The sequence below is a fragment of the Mastigoproctus giganteus genome, chromosome 8 (assembly GCF_048544385.1).
Source record: "Mastigoproctus giganteus isolate SK-2022 chromosome 8, ASM4854438v1, whole genome shotgun sequence".
Taxonomy (NCBI): domain Eukaryota; kingdom Metazoa; phylum Arthropoda; class Arachnida; order Uropygi; family Thelyphonidae; genus Mastigoproctus; species Mastigoproctus giganteus.
In genome coordinates this window covers 218778104-218784278 of record NC_143582.1, presented here as the reverse complement: position 1 = coordinate 218784278, position 6175 = coordinate 218778104, and positions in this window count along the sequence as shown.

Genomic DNA, 6175 nt, shown 5'->3' with positions numbered 1-6175 from the left:
CTTGAGTTCCTAGTGAGCACCCAGATACATTTGTCTCTAGGAATTTGACTCTTCTAAGCTGATTTCCTTCATCGAAACATTAAAAATGGCCACCACAAACTTCCATAAACAGTCAAATCAACGTGATTTTGATAAACTTTAATGTGAACTTTAAATATTTCAATTTTCATAATTTTCGTTAAATTTCTACAAAAGATAGTCAAGTATTCAATAGATAATCGATGGAATGAAGACCTGACTCCTAGAACAAAGAACAACCGGCTAAATCCCACCCACCCACTTTCCACATAACCCGACCTTCCTCAAGCGATATATCACTTTGTCTTGCTATCAACACTGTGTGCTGATAGCAAGACACATTTTCAACTGAAGAATTCGACTGATGGTTATCTTACTCACTCACCCATCTGCCAAAAAAACGGGAGATACACCCTAAAGATACCCTTCATCGGGAACATTCTAAGGTCTTGCTCTACAAGATTTCAAAATACGTTGGCAATCAACGTATTTTGATGTTCAATTCTCATAAATCGCCTCCAACCGATTTAATACCGCTGTGCTCACACGGGTGTGTCTGAAAGAGCACAAGTGTGTTCCATCAGCTGGAAGGGCTCACGATTTCTTAGATCACTCCTCTAATTGAGAAAGAACTTCCGCCTACAGACCCCAAGTGATACCGAAAAAAGTAATGCTTCGGAAGAAGTCGAACAAAGGATGCAGTCACTGGCAAACGGGTATAAAGGTGACCATCTAAACTTTGACACTTCAACTTTAGTGGACATCCATCGAAGAGTTTCGGACGACGATTCTTCATTGAAATTGCCTGCCACCAGAAGTCTCCTTCTTCTTCGGTGGCGAGACAACCCACTCACCTCCCTATCATCATTTTGTTAATGCAGAAGCATTAACGAAGAAAGGACAAGAATCCTTCCTTAATTTCATTAATCTGAATTAATGAACAATAACTTCGTATTATGATGACTTACGGTATCAACATATACTCTGTTTTTCCTCTCATCCATTGCGGACCAGAGTACAAAACCCGAACAACTCCAAATCGTAGTTGAAATTCTGATGAACGCCACTGATATTAGTCACCTGAGTATTCCACTGATTTTACAACTTGCGTTCACTTGATTCCTCTCTTACATTTATTGCCAATTTTCTTAATTTCTTGAACTCCAACTCCAAGAACCGTCTTCATTTGAAGTAATCAAGCACCGCTTCTAGCTTTTATAGCGTGGATTGAATTGTGATGTCATAATTTCACATTCTGAAGTCATACTGGGCAGAGGTAGAGAAATGGAAGATAAATTTATTTCCGCTTGTTGTCAATTTGCATTATTGCGTATCACTGGGGATGAAGGCCATTAGGTATCAGTGCAGATGGGACATATGCAACGTCAGCATTTGTTCATGTTTGAACTGTTATACTTCCTAGATGTAGATCAAATGAACTAAAGGTAAATATGAATGGAACGATGAAGCTGGTAGCTTGATATTACCGGTCAACTCAATTTACGAATGTTTGAAAGTCTTTATCAAGAAATAAGAGGTAGACATCAGCAGCTTTTGCTTCATTGTGAAATACATAGGTATTTCTTTGTGAAATACAATCTTTGTGAAATACATAGGTATTTCACAAAGATTTTCCTTGGATAGTGCTGAAATGTTCATTCCAGCTGGGGACGAAACATTTTTCAATTGAGTGGATGTTCTAATATCTTTTCATGATTTTTGTTTTGCATGTTTATGCGTTCAAATGCACAAACGTATCGGCTAGTCTCTGCGCATGTCAGTATATGACGATATTTATACATAAAAAATCGTCATATACTTGTGTGCGAAACTTTAGGACCAACACCGTTTCCAAAGATTACAACCACAAAATCTTTACTTAAGGTACTCTTTACTGATGAGAGTAGATTCAGTCTCAGCAGCGATTTTGGACGTCAGCTGATCTGGTGATACCGCGTTGGCACACGGTATCACCCCGCAAACATCACTGAAAGGAATCAATATGGCGGTCGAGGTGTTCTCGTCTGGGGAGGCGTTATCTTGGATGGACGTACACAACTCCAGATACTGGAAGGCGGCACTGTAACCGGTTGAAACTACTGTACTGAAGTAATCCTTCCCCATATGCATCTGTTCCGAGGTGCCATTGGCCCCGAGTTCGTGTTTAAGGAAGATAATGCCACAACCCATCGCACTGCAGCTGTTGATATGCTTTTGGAAAGTGAGGATATTGATCTTATGGATTGGTCTGCCCGTTCCACCGATCTAAATTCCATCGAACACATATGGAATGCTCTGGGAAGACGCCTAGCGGCACATCAACACCCACCAGAAAATGTTCACCAGCTGAAGATGGCGCTGACAGAGGAATGGACGATGTTACCGCAAGAACTTATCAACAACATTGTTCTAAGTATGAACAGCGGTGCAAAGCCTGCATCAATATTATGGGGGGCCATATCTCCTATTGAGGACCGCCTCTTCCCTTCGTTCCATCTTTGGCGATGATCCATCTGTATCATGGCAGCCAGTGCTGTGTTACCATTTTTGAATAAAGTCCTTCTGCCCCGTTTTGTTTCCTTTGTTGTGTTGTTTCCTTTATCATTTCCGTACCTCACGAGGTTCTTTTGGTATGCTTTTCCCATATCCAGGCCACTCCTATGAGAAGCTACAGAAAAAAACCGAACTAGTCCTGACTGAGTTAATCGGTCTCAAGCAAGAGCAGAGAGTTTCTTTTCCTGGAAATTTGGGTTTTTCGCCCAGCAAAACAGAAAATCGATGATAGAACCAGCAATTTACAGATAGCATGCGTGGAGAAATGTGGCCTTAGCCCCTAATACTCCTAAATACCCAAAAATAATAACAAAACTCAGGATATTAAATAAAAATTGTACTTTTTGAACTGACTTGCCTTCATAAGAATTCGTTTCTGTCTTTCTTGAGGAAAGAATTAGAGGGATACCCATTCAACGAATGCAGTAAGATTACTATGATTCAAGCTAAAATAATCCTCAAGGTTTGGAGTAATTCCGAACCGCTTTTCAACTCTCTACACATTGATGATGAAAGGCTAAAGGTTAATACAAGAATCGAAAAATTCTACACTTATGGATCTTGCTCCTATGCCTCTGTTGTTAAGGGGTCTTCTATCAGCAGTTCTACACCAAAATGTTTCCTCTTCCCCATCTCCTTCCATGCCAGCCATTCAAAAGTTTATCAACCTTCTGGTTTTACTCGGAAACAAAAGAGTCTGAGAGAAAATTAAAACTCTCAGATTAGAATAAAGGTATAATTGAAACGCACGCTAATGATGAAATTCAAACCACCATTCCTTTTAAATCCTTGTCAGGTGCAAGCTTTGCTGCAAAGGCACCTAAGGAATTGAATCCAATAGTTTCCTATTTGATATAGATAATAATCTTTCTAAGGGCAGCATTATTGACTGTGTTGTCAGCAATGCCATCATCATAAACATAAAATTACGTTCTAAAAGTTTCTTCCAAACTGGTTCGACAGTATCCTGTCGACAGATTTTTTATTGGTTGGTCAGCCAATAAGGTCAAATCGTTCACAGTTGTGACCAAGTGATTTATTGTGACCAACTGTCATTATCGTCTTTAAATTTAGACGTGTTAAAAGTCTCTTCCCTGTGTTCACAGTTTATTAATTGCGTGCAAATAACTTGTGCTACTCATTCTTTTTATCTGATCTTATACTACTCGCCTTCGAACAATGTAATTCCTGATCTTCAGTACCTTGATTTTGCTAGCAATATCACTGTAATGGATACAAACTTGAAATCCAATCTTTGGCATTGCAATAATAATGATTCAAGATCTTTGAGATCTGTTATTCTTGTATCAACTTTATATTATGAATCTTCCGAATTAACCTTTTACTTTCATTAACTCGCTAGGCCAATGGAGTAATGATGTATCATTGGCATCTTATCTAGCTCCACGTATCCATAACTGGCAGATGCACACTGATTATACCACCTTTGACCACATGCTTATATCCATCAGGAATTTCTACCAGTTTAGACTGAAATAGTGACAATACTGTAAGCATCAAAATTCCAAGGCTTGATTCAGATGTCCATAATTCTGTTTGATCAAAATATGTCCTTTGTCAACCAGATCGACAAAATCAATACCAAATTTTCTCGTCTACGGTGGATTTAAAAGCAGCATCTGCTACACTTCCAACATCCCCTCACTCTTAAAAAGTTCATCATCTCCACGATCTACCCCGCCATTCTCTATGGTGCAGAAATATGGGCCTCAGCTGCACCTACTGCATAAGTGGGTGTATACCGCTGAATACTGATTATTGAAATGGGCCAACAACAAGCTTCGTCTGTATCCTGCCACCACAAAACCACTATGATGGCACAAGCACTCGAAATCCCGAGGGTGAAGTTCCTGATCGTGGAAAAGAGGCTGGTCTTCACAGCCGAACTCATTAAAGGCCAGATATCATCTCCGAATATTATATTTGAAACGCTTGCTCTTGGAGGATCCCACAGCCTAGCCTAAGATCGTCATCTGCACTTGTGGCTCACCACAACAGGCTTGCACTCACTGACAGGTTTCTCCCCAAGCAGATGCTCGCCACCTTGAACGGTTTGGACGCCAACTTTGACAGGGTAATAAGTAACAAGAAGGACAGATACTTTACCAAAGCCCTCGAACCCTGACCTTCTAAAAGAGAATCGTGATGTTCCTATCTCCATGTTCAAATCTGTCATTACTAGAGCCCTGCTGAATCATTGCCAAGTTGTATTCTGTTTTTTTTTTTGTATTTCGTTTACATTTGTGGTCTTGCTCTACAAGATTCTCGCATTTTGTATTTGTATACTGTTTTTTTTTTGTAACCTGTCTTGTATTTTATGCCGTATATTATTCTGTTTTTCTCAATCCACTACATGTGAACCGCTGGCACTCGTCACCGTGATGGGATATTGTGCTGTTCCTCTGTGCTTCACAATAAAGATTTATTGATTTATTTAATTACTCCTCCTGTAAAATAAATTCAACTTGAGACACGTGACACTCGTCTAGCCGTTCGCTGGATTCGGCTGATTAGTAAATGTAGATAAAATGCAAAATTTGCATATCAAATTGCTAAAACAGAGAATTAACAAGGCCAATGTGCATAGTTATATTTTTAAATCATGCATTATTATATTCTTCATATTTATTATTATTATAATATTACATAAGTTGCCTGTTGACTTCCATTCAACTCCTTGACATGTACCTACCCTTCTTTCAAGGCAATTGACCCCCACAAAGAGTCAATATCGACCACTTTGGTAATCCTTGGACTATACTATGTTATTCGAATTTTAATTCAAAGCAACAGTTCTAAGAAAATCAAAAAGCAGTTTTGTTCCAATAATTTAAAACCAAATAGATTCCAAAGCCAATTTTTATTTGAATTAAAACGAGGAAAATAATCACAGTAAGAATCATTGAAGCCAAAACTTTTAATCAACATCAGCAATCAACAGGTAGAACAACCAGAGAACGCACTCAATTTATGGACATAATAGACATGGACAGATGAGTTCTTTTTGGCGATGGATGCAAACAAAATTCATGAAAAGCTGTTAGAACATCCACTCAATCGAAAAATATTTCATCCCCAGCTGGAACGAATATTTCAACACTATCCAAGGGAATAACCTTTGTATTTCAGAATGAAGCAAAAGCTGCTTATGTCTACTGCTTATTTCTTGATAAAGACTTTCAAACATTCGTAAATTGAGTTGGCCGGTAATATCAAGCTACCAGCTTTCATCGTTCCATCCATATTTACCTTCAATTCATTTGATCTACATCTAGGAAGTATAACAGTTCAAACACGAACAAATTCTGACGTTGCATATGTCCCATCTGCACTGATACCTAATGGCCTTCATTCCCAGTGATACGCAATAATGCAAATTGACAACAAGCGGAAATAAATTTATCTTCCATTTCTCTACCTCTGCCCAGTATGACTTCAGAATGTGAAATTATGACATCACAATTCAATCCACGCTATAAAAGCTAGAAGCGGTGCTTGATTACTTCAAAGAAGACGGTTCTTGGAGTTGGAGTTCAAGAAATTAAGAAAATTGGCAATAAATGTAAGAGAGGAATCAAGTGAA